The following is a 17,447-nucleotide window of genomic DNA, read 5'->3' as shown; positions in this document are numbered from 1 at the left end:
AAGTGTGGAAGTGGACCAGCCCTAGGTGGGCTGGTGCGCCCCCCCACAAGGGCCCAAGGCGCAAGGGAGAGGAGAAGGGGGCAAACCCTAGGGCAGATGGGCCCTAAGGCCCATCCTGGTGCGCCTCCCTCTCCCCCTCCCCCTTGGCCGCCCCCCTTAGATGGGATCTAGGCTGGCCGCCACCCCTAGGGGTGGAAACCCTAAAGGGGGCGCAGCCCCTCCCCTTCCCCTATATGTAGTTGAGGTTTGGGCTGCTCATAACACGCGAGTTCCTCTCCTCTATATGACGCAGCCTTGGATCTCTCCTTCCTCCTCTCCCGCGGTGCTTGGCGAAGCCCTGCAGGATAGCCACGCTCCTCCATCACCACCACGCCGTTGTGCTGCTGCTGGATGGAGTCTTCCTCAACCTCTCCCTCTCTCCTTGCTGGATCAAGGCATGGGAGACGTCGTCGGGCTGTACGTGTGTTGAACGCGGAGGTGTCGTCCGTTCGGCACTAGGATCTCCGGTGATTTGGTTCACGACGAGTATGACTCCATCAACCCCGTTCTCTTGAACGCTTCCGCTTAGCGATCTACAAGGGTATGTAGATGCACTCTCCTTCCCCTCGTTGCTGGCCTCTCCATAGATAGATCTTGGTGACACGTAGGAAAATTTTGAATTTCTGCTACGTTACCCAACAGTGGCATCATGAGCTAGGTCTATTGCGTAGATTCTATGCACGAGTAGAACACAAAGTAGTTGTGGGTGTTGATTTTGTTCAATATGCTTACCGTTACTAGTCCAATCTTGATTCGGCGGCATTGTGGGATGAAGCGGCCCGGACCAACCTTACACGTACGCTTACGTGAGACCGGTTCCACCGACAAACATGCACTAGTTGCATAAGGTGGCTGGCGGGTGTCTGTCTCTCCCACTTTAGTCGAATCGGATTCGATGAAAAGGGTCCTTATGAAGGGTAAATAGCAATTGGCATATCACGTTGTGGTTTTTGCGTAGGTAAGAAACGTTCTTGCTAGAAACCCATAGCAGCCACGTAAAACATGCAAACAACAATTAGAGGACGTCTAACTTGTTTTTGCAGGGTATGCTATGTGATGTGATATGGCCAAGAAGAATGTGATGAATGATATGTGATGTATGAGATTGATCATGTTCTTGTAATAGGAATCACGACTTGCATGTCGATGAGTATGACAACCGGCAGGAGCCATAGGAGTTGTCTTAATTTATTTATGACCTGCGTGTCAACATAAACGTCATGTAATTACTTTACTTTATTGCTAACTGTTAGCTGTAGTAGTAGAAGTAATAGTTGGCGAGACAACTTCATGAAGACACGATGATGGAGATCATGATGATGGAGATCATGGTGTCATGCCGGTGAAAAGATGATCATGGAGCCCCAAGATGGAGATCAAAGGAGCTATATGATATTGGCCATATCATGTCACTATTATTTGATTGCATGTGATGTTTATCATGTTTATACATCTTATTTGCTTAGAACAATGGTAGTAAATAAGATGATCCCTCATTAAAATTTCAAGAAAGTGTTCCCCCTAACTGTGCACCGTTGCGAAAGTTCGTCGTTTCGAAGCACCACGTGATGATCGGGTGTGATAGATTCTAACGTTCACATACAACGGGTGTAAGACAGATTTACACACGCGAAACACTTAGGTTGACTTGACGAGCCTAGCATGTACAGACATGGCCTCGGAACACAAGAGACCAAAAGGTCGAGCATGAGTCGTATGGTAGATACGATCAACATGAAGATGTTCACCGATGATGACTAGTCCGTCTCACGTGATGATCGGACACGGCCTAGTTGACTCGGATCATGTAATCACTTAGATGACTAGAGGGATGTCTATCTGAGTGGGAGTTCATAAGATGAACTTAATTATCCTGAACATAGTCAAAAGGTCTTCGCAAATTATGTCGTAGCTCGCGCTTCAGTTCTACTGTTTAGATATGTTCCTAGAGAAAAATTAGTTGAAAGTTGATAGTAGCAATTATGCAGACAGTAAAAGGCTTATGTCCTTAATGCACCGCTCAGTGTGCTGAACCTCGAACGTCGTCTGTGGATGTTGCGAACATCTGACATACACATTTTGATAACTACGTGATAGTTCAGTTAAAACGGTTTAGAGTTGAGGCACCGAAGACGTTTTGAAATGTCGCGAAACATATGAGATGTTTCGAGGGCTGAAATTGGGATTTCAGGCCCGTGCCCACGTCAAGAGGTATAAGACCTCCGACGATTTTCTTAGCCTGCAAACTAAGGAGAAAAGCTCAATTGTTGAGCTTGTGCTCAGATTGTCTGAGTACAACAATCATTTGAATCAAATGGGAGTTGATCTTCCAAATAAGATAGTGATGTTTCTCCGAAGTCATTACCACCAAGCTGCTAGAGCTTCGTGATGAACTATAATATATCAGGGACATATATGATGATCCTTGAGATATTCGCGATGTTTGACACCACAAAAGTAGAAATCAAGAAGGAGCATCAATTGTTGATGGTTGGTGAAACCACTAGTTTCAAGAAGGGCAAGGGCAAGAAGGGATACTTCATGAAATGGCAATTCAACTGCTGCTCTAGTGAAGAAACCCAAGGTTGAACCCAAACCCGAGACTAAGTGCTTCTGTAATAAGGGGAACAGCCACTGGAGCAGAATTACCCTAGATACTTGGTAGATGAGAAGGCTGGCAAGGTCGATAGAAGTATATTGGATATACATTGTGTTAATGTGTACTTTACTAGTACTCCTAGTAGCACCAGGGTATTAGATACCAGTTCGGTTGCTAAGTGTTAGTAACTCGAAACAAAAGGCTACGGAATAAACGGAGACTAGCTAAAGGTGAGCTGACGATATGTGTTGGAAGTGTTTCCAGGGTTGATATGATCAAGCATCGCACGCTCCCTCTACCATCGAGATTGGTATTAAAACCTAAATAATTGTTATTTGGTGTTTGCGTTGAGCATAGACATGATTGGATTATGTCTATCGCAATACGGTTATTCATTTAAGGAGAATAATGGTTACTCTGTTTATTTGAATAATACCTTCAATGGTCTTACACCTAAAATGAATGGTTTATTGAATCTCGATCGTAGTGATACACATGTTCATGCCAAAAGATATAACATAGTAATGATAGTACCACCTACTTGTGGCACTGCCACGTAAGTCATATCGGTATAAAACGCATGAAGAAGCTCCATGTTGATGGATCTTTGGGCTCACTCGTTTTGAAAAGTTTGAGACATGCGAACCATGTCTATTGGTGTATATGCATGAAGAAACTCCATGCAAATGGACCGTTTGGACTCACTTGATTTTGAATCACTTGAGACATGCAAATCATACCACATGGGCAAGATGACTGAAAGCCTCGTTTTCAGTAAAATGGAAGTAGAAAGCAACTTGTTGGAAGTAATACATTTTGATGTGTGCAATCCAATGAGTGCTGAGGCATGTAGTGGATATCGTTATGTTCTTACTTCACAGATGATTTGAGTAGATGTTGACTATATTTACTTGATGAATCACGAGTCTGAATTATTGAAAGGTTCAAGTAATTTCAGGGTGAAGTTGAAAGATCGTCGTGACAAGAGGATAAAATATCTATGATATGATCATAGAGATGAATATCTGAATTACGAGTTTGGCACAGAATTAAGACATTGTGGAAATTGTTTCACAACTAATACAGCCTGGAACACCGTAGTGTGATGGTGTGTCCGAACATCATAACTGCACCCTATTGGATATGATGCATACCATGATGTCTCTTATCGAATTACCACAAAAGTTTATGGGTTAGGCATTAGAGACAACCACATTCACTTTAAATAGGGCACCACGTAATTCCGATGAGATGACACCATATGAACTATGGTTTAGAGAAACCTAAAGCTGTCATTTCTTAAAAGTTTGGGGCTACGACGCTTATGTGGAAAAAGTTTCAGTCTGATAAGCTCGAACCCAAAGCGGATAAATGCATCTTCATAGGACACCCAAAACAGTTGGGTATGCCTCCTGTCTCAGATTCGAAAGCAATAAGGGATTGTTTCTAGAATCAGGTCCTTTCTCGAGGAAAAGTTTCTCTCGAAAGAATTGAGTGGGAGGATGGTGGAGACTTGATGAGGTTATTGAACTGTCACTTCAACTAGTGTATAGCATGGCACAAAGAGTTGTTCCTGTGGCACCTACACCAATTAAAGTGGAAGCTTATCATATTGATCATGAGACTTTGGATCAAGTCACTCCCAAACCTCGTAGGATGACAAGGATGCGTACTACTTCAGAGTGGTACGTAATCCTGTCTTGGAAGTCATATTGCTAGACAACAATGAACCTACGAGCTATGGAGAAGCGATGGTGGGCCCGGATTCCGATAAATGGCTCGAGGCCATAAAATCCGAGAGAGGATCTATGTATGGAAACAAAGCGTAGACTTTGACAGAACAGCTCGATGGTCGTGAGGCTGTTGAGTACAGATGGATTTTAAAAGGAAGACGGACAATGATGGTAAATTTCACCATTAAGAAAGCTCGACTTGTCGTTAAGATGTTTTCCGACAAGTTCAAGGAGTTGACTACGATGAGACTTTCTCACTCGTAGCGATGCTAAGAGTCTGTTGGAATTATATTAGGATTACTGCATTATTTATGAAATCTTGCAGATAGGATGTCAAAACATTGTTTCCTCGACGTTTTTGAGGAAAGGTTGTATGTGATACAAACCGGAAGGTTTTGTCAATCTTGAAAGATGCTAATAAGTATGCAAAGCTCTAGCAATCCTTCTAGGGACTGGAGTAAGCATCTCGGAGTTGGAATGTATGCTTTGATGATGATCAGAGATTTTGGGTGTATACAAAGTTTATGAGAAACTTGTATTTCCAAAGAAGTGAGTGGGAGCACTATAGAATTTCTGATAAATATATGTTGTTGACATATTGTTGATCGGAAATGATGTAGAATTTCTAGAAAGCATGCAGAGTTATTCAATGGAAAGCCTAGATTAAGCTACTTGAACATTGAGCATCAAGATCTATAAGGATAGATCAAAACGCTTAATGGTACTTTCAAATGAGCACATACCTTGACATGATCTAGAAGGTGTTCAAGATGGATCAGTCAAAGAAGGAGTTCTTGCCTGAGTTGTAAGGTATGAAGTTAAGACTTAAAGCTCGACCACGGCAGAAGAAAGAGGAAGGACGAAGGTCGTCCCCTATGCTTTTGTCATAGGCTCTCTACAGTATGCTATGCTGTGTGCCGCACCTGAAGTGTGCCTTGCCATGAGTCAGTCAAGGGGTACAAGAGTGATCCAAGAATGGATCACAGGACAACGGTCAAAGTTATCCTTAGTAACTAGTGGACTAAGGAATTTTCTCGATTACGGAGGTGGTAAAAGAGTTCGTCGTAAAGGGTTACGCCGATGCAAACTTTGACACTAATCCAGATTATTCTGAGTAGTAGATTGGATTCGTATAGTAGAACAGTTATTTGGAATAGCTCCAAATATAGCGTAGTAGCTGCATCTACAAGATGACATAGAGATTTGCGAAGTACATACGGATCTGAAAGATTCAGACCCGTTGACTATAACATCTCTCACAAGCATAACATGATCAAACCCAGAACTCATCGAGTGTTAATCACATGGTAATGTGAACTAGATTATTGACTCTAGTAAACTCTTTGGGTGTTAGTCACATGGAGATGTAACCTTGAGAGTTAATCACATATCGATGTGAACTGGATTATTGACTCTAGTGCAAGTTGGAGACTGTTGGAAATATGCCCTAGAGGCAATAATAAATTAGTTATTATTATATTTCCTTGTTCATGATAATCATTTATTATCCATGCTAGAATTGTATTGATAGGAAACTCAGATGCATGTGTGGATACATAGACAACACCATGTCCCTAGTAAGCCTCTAGTTGACTAGCTCGTTGATCAATAGATGGTTACAGTTTCCTGACCATGGACATTGGATGTCATTGATAACGGGATCACATCATTAGGAGAATGATGTGATGGACAAAGACCCAATCCTAAGCCTAGCACAAGATCATGTAGTTCGTATGCTAAAGCTTTTCTAATGTCAAGTATCATTTCCTTAGACCATGAGATTGTGCAACTCCCGGATACCGTAGGAGTGCTTTGGGTGTGCCAAACGTCACAACGTAACTGGGTGGCTATAAAGGTACACTACGGGTATCTCCAAAAGTGTCTGTTGGGTTGGCATGAATCGAGACTGGGATTTGTCACTCCGTGTAAACGGAGAGGTATCTCTGGGCCCACTCGGTAGGACATCATCATAATGTGCACAATGTGACCAAGGAGTTGATCACAGGATGATGTGTTACGGAACGAGTAAAGAGACTTGCCGGTAACGAGATTGAACAAGGTATCGGGATACCGACGATCGAATCTCGGGCAAGTATCGTATCGATAGACAAAGGGAATTGTATACGGGATTGATTAAGTCCTTGACATCGTGGTTCATCCGATGATATCATCATGGAACATGTGGGAGCCAACATGGGTATCCAGATCCCGCTGTTGGTTATTGACCGGAGAACGTCTCGGTCATGTCTGCATGTCTCCCGAACCCGTAGGGTCTACACACTTAAGGTTCGATGACGCTAGGGTTATAAAGGAAGTTTGTATGTGGTTACCAAATGTTGTTCGGAGTCCCGGATGAGATCCCGGACGTCACGAGGAGTTCCGGAATGGTCTGGAGGTAAAGATTTATATATGGGAAGTCCTGTTTTGGTCACCGGAAAAGTTTCGGAGTTTATCGGTAACGTACCGGGACCACCGGGAGGGTCCCGGTGGTCCACCAAGTGGGGCCACCAGCCCCGGAGGGCTTCATGGGCCAAGTGTGGAAGGGGACCAGCCCCAGGTGGGCTGGTGCACCCCCCCACAAGGGCCCAAGGCGCAAGGGAGAGGAGAAGGGGGCAAACCCTAGGGCAGATGGGCCCTAAGGCCCATCCTGGTGCGCCTCCCTCTCCCCCTCCCCCTTGGCCGCCCCCCTTAGATGGGATCTAGGCTGGCCGCCACCCCTAGGGGTGGAAACCCTAAAGGGGGCGCAGCCCCTCCCCTTCCCCTATATATAGTTGAGGTTTGGGCTGCTCATAACACGCGAGTTCCTCTCCTCTATATGATGCAGCCCTGCATCTCTCCTTCCTCCTCTCCCGCGGTGCTTGGCGAAGCCCTGCAGGATAGCCACGCTCCTCCATCACCACCACGCTGTTGTGCTGCTGCTGGATGGAGTCTTCCTCAACCTCTCCCTCTCTCCTTGCTGGATCAAGGCATGGGAGACGTCGTCGGGCTGTACGTGTGTTGAACGCGGAGGTGCCGTCCGTTCGGCACTAGGATCTCCGGTGATTTGGTTCACGACGAGTACGACTCCATCAACCCCATTCTCTTGAACACTTCCGCTTAGCGATCTACAAGGGTATGTAGATGCACTCTCCTTCCTCTTGTTGCTGGTCTCTCCATAGATAGATCTTGGTGACACGTAGGAAAATTTTGAATTTCTGCTACGTTACCCAACACTAATCTCAACCTCAGGCAAACTCGATGGGTCGAAATGATTCAAGAGTATAATCCGAGTATTGAGTATACTCCAGGCAAGGCTAATGTGATTGCTGACGCATTGAGCAGGAAAGCTTACTGCAATAGTCTGATTCTTAAGCCTTATCAACCCGAGCTTTGTGAAGCTTTCCGCAAACTTAATCTGCAAGTTGTTCCTCAAGGTTTCCTCGCCAACCTTCAAGTCTCTCCCACCTTAGAAGACCAGATTCGCCAAGCCCAACTTTTTGATGCTATGGTGAAAAAGGTGAAGATTGGGATTGCCAAGAGTCAATCCAAGTACATTTGCTTCCGCCTTGATGACAAGGACACTCTCTTCTTCGAGGATCGTATTGTTGTACCCAAAGGTGACCTCCGTAAAGTGATCATGAACAAGGCTCACAATTCTCTCCTCTCCATCCACCTTGGGAGCACGAAGATGTATCAGGACCTTAAGCAGGCTTATTGGTGGACTCGAATGAAGCGAGAAATTGCTCAACTCGTGAATGAATGTGATGTCTGCAGAAGAGTGAAGGCAGAACACCAAAGGCCAGCTGGTCTCCTCCAACCTCTTGCCATTCCAGAATGGAAGTTTGACCACATTGAAATGGACTTCATGACTGGGTTTCCAAAGTCCAAGCGTGGCAATGATGCTATATTCGTTGTCATCGACAAACTCACCAAAGTGGCTCACTTTCTGCCTATCAAAGAGTCGATCACTGCAGCTCAATTGGCGGAACTCTATACCTCTCGTATTGTTTCTCTGCACGGTATTCCTCAAGTGATCTCTTCAGACCGTGGCAGCATCTTTACCTCGAAGTTTTGGGATTCTTTTCAGAAGGCCATGGGCACCAACATCCGCTTCAGCACAACTTTCCATCCTCAAACCAGCGGTCAAGTCGAGCGTGTCAACCAGATTCTTGAAGATATGCTCAGGGCTTGTGTGATCTCTTTCGGCATGAAGTGGGAGGATTGTCTTCCTTATGCTGAATTCTCCTACAACAACAGTTTTCAAGCAAGTTCGGGCAAGGCCCCTTTTGAAATTCTGTATGGCAGGAAGTGCCGTACCCCTCTCAACTGGTCTGAAACCGGTGAACGTCAGCTTTTGGGTAATGACTTAATCACAGAGGCAGAAGAAATATGCAAAGTCATTCATGATAACCTCAAAGCAGCCCAATCCCGTCAGAAGAGCTACTATGATAGTAAGCACCGTGATTTGGCTTTCGAGATCGGAGATCATGTTTACCTCCGCGTCTCTCCTATGAAAGGTACTCGTCGCTTCGGTATCAAAGGGAAGCTTGGCCCTAGATACGTGGGACCTTTCAAGATTGTCAGCAAGAGAGGCGACCTCGCCTATCAACTCGAGCTTCCTTCAAACTTTGCAAATGTTCATGACGTGTTCCATGTCTCTCAGCTTCGAAAGTGCTTCAAGACTCCTGACCGCACTGTCAACTTCGAGGACATTGATCTCCAAGAAGATCTCTCTTATCGTGAGCACCCAGTTGCTATTCTTGAAGAGACTGAACGCAAGACTCGCAACAAGTCAATCAAATTTCTCAAAGTCAAGTGGTCACACCATTCCGACCGTGAAGCTACCTGGGAACGCGAGGATCACCTCCGTTCTGAGTACCCGGCGTTCTTTCAGTCCTAGATCTCGGGACGAGATCCTTTCGTAGTGGTGGAGTGTTGTAACACCCCGGATATAACTTTCCCAATTTGTACTCTAACTCTTGCCGTTTCCGGCGTTAAGTTATTTTATTTTCTCGGGTTTGGGTCTTTGTCTCTGTGTGTTGTTGTCGTTGTCATGCATCTCATATCATGTCATCATGTGCATTGCATTTGTGTACGTGTTCGTCTCATGCATTCGAGCTTTTTCCCCGTTGTCCGTTTTGCATTCCGGCGCTTCGTTCTCCTCCGGTGGTCGTTTCTAGCTTTCTTTCGTGTGTGGGGATTAAACATTTCCGGATTGGACCGAGACTTACCAAGCGGCCTTGGTTTACTACCGGTAGACCGCCTGTCAAGTTTCGTACCATTTGGACTTTGTTTGATACTCCAACGGTTAACTGAGGGACCGAAAAGGCCTCGTGTGTGTTGCAGCCCAACACCCCTCCAATTTGGCCCAAAACCCACCTAAGCCTTCTCCATCATCTAGATCGTTCGATCACGATCGCGTGGCCGAAAACCGCACCTCATTTGGACTCTCCTAGCTCCCTCTATGCCTATTTATACCTCCCCCATTCCAATCACGGACGAAACCCTAGATCCACCCTCACCGCGCCCGCCGGACATATTGCCACCGACGGACGTGTCCGTTGCCGACGTCCGCCGCCACGTGGCGCCCCAGGATTCGTCCGCCCGGGCACCCACATCGCCGCTCTGCGCCGCCGGCCCGCGGAGGCCCAGGGCAGGCCCTCCACCGCTCCCGCCCGGGCCGAGGCGCTCGCCCGCACGCGCCGCCGTCTCCTTCGCTTCCGGGAGCGCGCCACCCTTCCCGCCACCGACATCACCGACAGCCACCGCCGCCTTTGCTCGCCGGAGCACGCCTCCCCACCGCCGTTCCGAGGAGCAACGGCCTCGATCCGAGGCCAAGGAGGAGCCCCGCCGCCGCCTGCTTCCAGATCCGGCGCCGCCGCTGCGGTTCCGGCCATCTCCGTCGCCAGAGCTCCGGTCGCGCCGCCGCTGCCGGACGGGATCGGGAGGAGGCCCGATCCGCCTCTTCGTTGACCGCGGCCCTGAGCTGGGCCAGGCCAGCTCCGCCCCGTTTCTGGCCCACCTCCGCCCGAGGCCCAGCAACCCAACTTCGGCCTGCTTCCTCCGCCCGTTGTTTTTTTTTCGCGAGGGTAAATTTCGTCTAAGTCCCTAAAATTTGCAAATCCAAGTTGCCATGTTCATAGCCCTGTAACTTTGCATCCGTAGCTCCGATTCATGCATATAGCATATCAAAATGTTCACCTCAAAGAGTACATCATTTCATTCCATTGCATCATTTTCATTTGAGTTCATCTTGATGCCTGAAATGCTGTTAGAAGAGGGCTACTTGAGATAATTGTCAGATCTGCTGCTCCGTTTAGCTTTTTGTCATTTTTGCCATGATTAATGTGTGCATGATATGCCCTGATGCTCTACATGTGTTTTGTTAAGGGTTTTGTCATCTTTCCAGAGGTGCAACCCATGTATTTTTAGGATGTGTGTGGTGGCTTGTGCAAGCTTGCAAAGTGGTGCACTTGCTAATTCTGTTTTCAGGGACTTAGTAATTTCACTAAGTCCTGGAGCTGTTTATCTCATGATGCCATATGTTCATGTTGTTTCCTAGTGATCCGTGCCTATTTTGAGGATGATCAGTAAGGATGTTTTGTTAATCTTGTAGTGCTCTATCCATGCGTGTCTTTGTTTGCAATTATGGAGCACCCTAGCTTGAGTCAATCGAGCTCTATTTTTGCTACTTTGTGAATCTGGGCAGATTGTCAACTTGTTTGCAATTTTGCCGATGATGTTGTAGTTGATCTGTGCATGCTATGCTATTGTTCTTGCCATGTCTAGCTTGCATTTTGTGCCTTCTTGATGGATGTATGTTTGTCTTGTCATGACTTGCACCGTAGTGAGTGCATCGAGCTCGTAAACATGCCTACTTGAGTTATGTTTTCAGCATGCTCCAGTTTTCACCAAGTCTGAAAACTGATTATGTTTTTGCTATGTTCACATGCTTGCAATTGTATTTTCTGATCCCTTTTGGCTCAAGGTCACTAAGGGACTTTTATTAAGATCTTTGAGTAGCTCCATGCCATGCTTTACTTTGCCATGTTCAGGTCCTGTAGCTTGTATTTGTTGCTCCGAAGAGGGCTACCTAATCTGAAATTCCAGACAAGTGTTAATTTCACTAAGTCTGAGATCTGTTTGCCATATGCACTTTTGACATGCTTGTTTGAACCTGTTAATGGATGAATTGGCCGTAGCTCAGTGCTAGACTTTTGTTAAGCATCTTGAATGCATCCCTGCCATGTATTTTGTTGTCATGTTTGGGTGCTGTAGCATGTTCATCTCATTGCATTTAGATGGCTACTTGCTGTAAATCACAGACCGGTGTCATATTTGAATTGCTTGCCATTTCCAAACCGTAACTCCGATTCCGGCGTTCTTTATATCGTTTTCAAGCGATTTCATCTCATATTTCCAGTGGCACACTTGGATTTCCATGTTGAGGCAAGATTCATGCATTTCCTGTCATATCTTGCATTCGCATCCCGCATAACATATCATCATTGCATCATGTTGTTTGATCCTTGCATGTGGTTGATTGTATCCTTGTTGCTTGTTTGTCTTGTTTGGGTAGAGCCGGGAGGTGAGTTCGCTAACGAGGAGCCCGTTGAGTTTGCTTTCGAGGATCCAGTCAACTCTGACAACTGTGCATGCAAGATGACCACACCCTCGAAATCACTACTATCTTTGCTATGCTAGTTTGCTCGCTCTTTTGCTATGCCATTACTACGATGCCTACCACTTGCTTTCAAGCCTCCCAAATTACCATGTCAAACCTCTAACCCACCATGTCCTAGCAAACCGTTGATTGGCTATGTTACCGCTTTACTCAGCCCCTCTTATAGCGTTGCTAGTTGCAGGTGAAGATTGGAGGCCGTTCCTCGTTGGAACATTTATTTACTTGGTGGGATATCATTATTTCATCTTGTTATCTTAATGCATCTATATACTTGGTAAAGGGTGGAAGGCTCGGCCTCTCGCCTAGTGTTCTGTTCCATTCTTGCCGCCCTAGTTTCCGTCATATCGGTGTTATGTTTCCGGATTTTGCGTTCCTTACGCGGTTGGGTTATAATGGGAACCCCTTGATAGTTCTCCTTCATTAAAGCTTTTTCAGCAATGCCCAACCTTGGTTTTACCATTCGCCACCTAGCCTTTTTTTCCTTGGGTTTCCGAAGCCCGAGGGTCATCTTATTTAACCCCCCCCGGGCCAGTGCTCCTCTGAGTGTTGGTCCAAACTAGAGTCCTGTGCAGCGCCCCCTCGGGGAAACTTGAGGTTTGGTTTTAGTTGTATGGAGCGCTCATCTGAGTGTGCCCTGAGAAAGAGATATGTGCAGCTTCTATCGGGATTTGTCGGCACATTCGGGCGGTGTTGCTGGTCTTGTTTTAACCTATCAAAGTGTCTTGAAGAACCGAGATACCGAGTCTGATCGGAACGTCTTGGGAGGAGGTTTATTCCTTCGTTGACCGTGAGAGCTTGTCATGGCCTAAGTTGGGACTCCCCTGTAGGGATTTGAACTTTCGAAAGCCGTGCCCGCGATTATGGGCAGATGGGAATTTGTTAATGTCCACGTGTAGATAACTTTAACCTTAACTTAATTAAAATGAATCAACTGAGTGTGTTACCGTGATGGCCTCTTCTCGGCGGAGTCCGGAAAGTGGACACGGTGTTGGAGTAATATTTACGCAGGTTGCTCTCTAGTTTCACGCTCGCGCTTTGCCTCCTCTTCTCGCTCTCCTTTGTGAATAAGTTAGCCACCATACTTGCTAGACGCTTGCTGCAGCTCCACATATTCTTACCTTGCCATACCTATAAGCTTAAATAGTCTTGATCGTGAGGGTGCGAGATTGCTGAGTCCTTGTGGCTCACAGATTACTATTACACTAGATGCAGGGCCTGATGATTCCGCTCCAGGAGACGCGTATGAGCTCAAGTGGGAGTTCGACGAAGACTCTCAACGTTACTATGTTTCCTTTCCTGATGATCAGTAGTGGTGCCCAGTTGGGGGTGATTGAGACCGTGTCGCATGTTGGGTTCTCTTTTATTTTGGCGCCGTAGTCGGGCCATGAGTGTTTGGATGATGTAATGTTATTTATGTACTTGATTGACGTGGCGAGTGTAAGCCAACTATGTTATCTCCCCTTTATGATTTATATTACATGAGATATTGTGAAGATTGCCTAACTTGCGACATATGCCTTCAATGCGATTATGCCTCTAAGTCGTGCCTCGACACGTAGGAGCTATAGTCGCATCGAGGGTGTTACAAAGCAGCTGTGAAAAATCTGCTATGGAAAAACAGCTGTGGAAAATCTGATGTGAAAAAAATGTAGGTCATTTAACAAACCAGCTGATACAGTTTTTTCAGATTTTGGCCTTGTTTGGTTCGGTTGTGGATTTCTAAAAGCAGATGTGAAAAATCTGCTGTGGAAAAGCAGTTGTGGAAAAGCTGATGTGAAAAAGATGTAGGTCATTTGGCAAACTAGCTGATACATCTTTTTCAGATTTTGACCCGCATCGGAATCAGATTTTGAAAAACACATCCTGGGCTGCTTCCATTTTTGGTTCAGATTTTGTCAGCGGATTTCTGAAATCGGATTCTGCTGGATTCGTCCTTTGGTTCAGATTCTGTTGCGCGGCAGCGGAATCTGTCGATAAAAGCCGAATCAGACAGGGCCAAGGCCCGTAGCAAAATCAGATTTTGAAAAGCACGTCATGGGCTGCTTCCGCTTTTGGTTCAGATTTTGATAGCGGATTTCTGGAATCGGATTCTGTTGGATTTGACCTTTGATTCAGATTCTGCTGCGCGGCAGCGAAATTCGTTGATAAAAACTGAACCAAACAGGGTCAGACACTGCGTTTTTCAGAGTCCTGGAAACCAAAGAGACCCGTACGAGCTAGCACCATTATTTCTGCTACCGTTACGGGATAACTTTGGCTCCTAGCACTGTGCTGGAACAGGCTTTGCACGGCCAGCCGACCTCCGGTCCTTGAGGTCGGCCAGCTGCTTTCCTGCGGCCTAGTTTATTTCGTGATACAGGAGCACACAGGTGCGAGATGGATGTGAACTCGCTTCTTGATTGTAAACAGGGCTGTGATTGTTGCAATAATGCGTGGTCTGTTGATGCGGGTGGGGGTTGCAGCGGCAGCAGCAGGAGGGGCACTGTCTACAGTTCCTCTGGCCTTGGCGACTGGCAGCACGTAGGTCGGCATGGCCGCTGCACCGCACTCGAGCCAGCCGCTGCTGAACGCACGCTCTCCCGAAGCCGCCCAGGTGACTGTGACTGTGTGGTGCGCACTCTAGAAGCTGCCGCTGATTGCTTGGTTGCCTGTCATTGATCGGCCAACACGGAGCACATGGCGCCTGCCGGCGGCAGCGACGCCTCCGCGCGCGCGCGCCCGCTCGGCTTCGTCTTCGTCGACACCTGTGCGCCTGGGGAGCGTAAGCCCGTCCATGTCTGATGTCTCCATGATAAGCATATAGGCCGCGACGGATCCACCTTTTTGTGCATCTTGCGCCAAACAAGACCGGTGGCCGGTGGATCTATCCTGTCCATTGTCTATCCACGGTCTCTGCGTACGCCTCCGGCGATCAAGGATCGGCGTTCTTACTATCTGCGATTATTCAATGCGTGAGTCCGCATCAGGGTTGTTGGCCGGGGCATCCGGGCATGCATGCATGCTGGAAAGCCGAGCGGGTTCAGGGTCAGGGGTTAGGTGCAAAGCCGCTACCGCTAGCTGCCACACTCCATATCGATGTATGTGTAGCCTAATGGAGGGCACGATCGATGATGCTCAAGTTAATTATATCCTCCTTTTACCACCATCCTGCCAATTTTCTACTCTAAGAAGCAAGCAGGCGATGGCTCAGTGACCGCGGACTTCAATCATGCGCCAGACCACGGTTCAGAGTCGGAGACGGACGAGCATGCCGTGATGAGAGCGGCCGGGACAGACGTGTGGTGACTTGGCTCCGGCGCCGTGATGAGAGCCAGGAGATTTGAAGCATTTACCACCATCATCGCTTCTCCAAGAATAATCAATAAAGTGGCCGCATGCATTTTTCAGATACAGAGGCCGGGGGTCATTCTCCTTTTCTAAAAAAAATTATCGCTTCTCTCGGGCTAAGCGTGGCACAGAGAAGAATATCAGCACCGATTTTGCCCCCGAGAGAGAGCGGTACTGTACGTAGTAGTCATCAGATCAGACCAGCTCTTCAGTCAGTCATCAGTCAGAAACCAAAAAGAAAAAAGAGGACTAGTCGTGGGCGACAAGGAGGCGTACGCGAGACGGCCGGGAGCGCGCCCGCGAGCCGAGGCCGAGCGGAGAGGGACAGCGACGGGGACGGACGGACGGACGGACGGGCGCGCGCGCGCGCGAGGGCGACGGATAACGACCGCCCCCGTTGCCCGCCAGAGCTTGGACGCGCGGGCCGCGCTCCTTCGGGGTGGGATCGTCGTGCGCGGAGACGGAGCATCATTCCCTTCCCCGCGGATCGAATCTACAACCAGGAGCCTGCGTAGTGGCAGTGCGCAGTACGTGGTTCGGACTTCGGAGCCCGACAACGTTGGAGCAACACATGTCGATTTATACCCGTCCAGATTCTTTGTGAGAATTCTCCATTTCTTCACGACAATTAATAGCGTTGGATTATGTTTTGCTGTCTATTAGAGCATCTACAACCAGGAGTCCCCTCGTATGCCCAGGCGGGCGGACGGGCCTCGTCACTCGCCAGTCAAAAAAGAACACGGGTGCTTCAGACCGGCCTCAGACGCCATGATTGACCCGCACCTCCGTATCCAGCCTAAATATTGGACGGATATGGGGAGGACCGGGCATGACTGGTCCATCCGATCCCGCATATATTCGTTCACATCTGTTCCCGGACCAAACTCTAGTCACCTCACTCCATTCCGCCACCCAAGCTCCCGTCCGGCGATCTTCAGCCTTCTTCGGCATGTTAGACAACGAATTCGAGTCTGAGCTTATCCCACACGACCCTAAGGAGGAAATGACCCACGAGACTTACACTATGAGCAGCGCAGCCGGCCGCTGGACATGGGCATGACGGAGCCGGACAAGCTTCGCTTAAGATTAGGTTTACGTTGCATGTAATAGTATGTATTTGAGTTTTCTAGTTTAAGATATCTGGTTGTGGAATCGATTATTTGAGACATGACCGGCCACTGTCTGAGGGGTTGAATTTGTTGTATCCGGCTATAGATGGTCTTTAGCGTTGGATTATGTTTTACATTTTTACCTCTATGTACAACCGACAATGAAACAGTAAAAGGGGAATGTTATTGTGTTGACGTTCCCTTGGGTATGACAAGACGAACGTTTTTTTTATGACAAATTTGGTTCGGGAGCATGATAAATTATGGGAAAGAAATTGAACTGAACAATTTTGCCATATTTGCTAATTAAACTTGTCATGCTCGGTAAACATAAATTGCCATGCAAATAATTCGTTTGGCCGTGGTCGACGGAATTTCGGCATAGATTCCTACCGCCTCCTTGGTGTGGTAAGGTTAGTGTTTTTTGTCATGTGGCGGGATTTGATATCAGATATTTCAGATCTATGCAAGGGTTCAATGTCGACGACTGCGGCTCAAGGGCGTTGGGTCCTTAGAAGCATGCACACAAAGACTTCCCGGTTATTATCAACAAGGTCAAGACGTCTCTGGTAGAGGAGCGGCAACAACGATGTATCGGCGACTCATTCTGGAGTGGTTTTGTTCGATGGCCTTGAAATATCTATGAAATCTATAAAGTTTTATACTAAAAGATCCGATGATTGTCGCAAGAAATAACTCAATAGTCGGCATGTACAATTGTAGGTTTGAAGTATGCACTACTTTAATAATAGTTGGCCTACCTTACAATCTCACAAAGTGTTTGGGACTCGTGTTGTAGCTGACTACTAACGTTCGACTCGCTTCTCTTTCTCTCTTCAACCAAACAAAGTTATACTTCCTCCGTTTCTAAATATAAGTCTTTTTACATAGTAAGCAGAATGAGTAAATCTGCACTATAAAAAATGTCTATATATCCATGTGTAGTTCATTAGAAATCTCTTTAAAAAAGTTATATT

Source organism: Triticum aestivum, chromosome 4A, assembly GCF_018294505.1.
Source record: "Triticum aestivum cultivar Chinese Spring chromosome 4A, IWGSC CS RefSeq v2.1, whole genome shotgun sequence".
Taxonomy (NCBI): domain Eukaryota; kingdom Viridiplantae; phylum Streptophyta; class Magnoliopsida; order Poales; family Poaceae; genus Triticum; species Triticum aestivum.
This window is presented reverse-complemented; position numbering follows the sequence as displayed.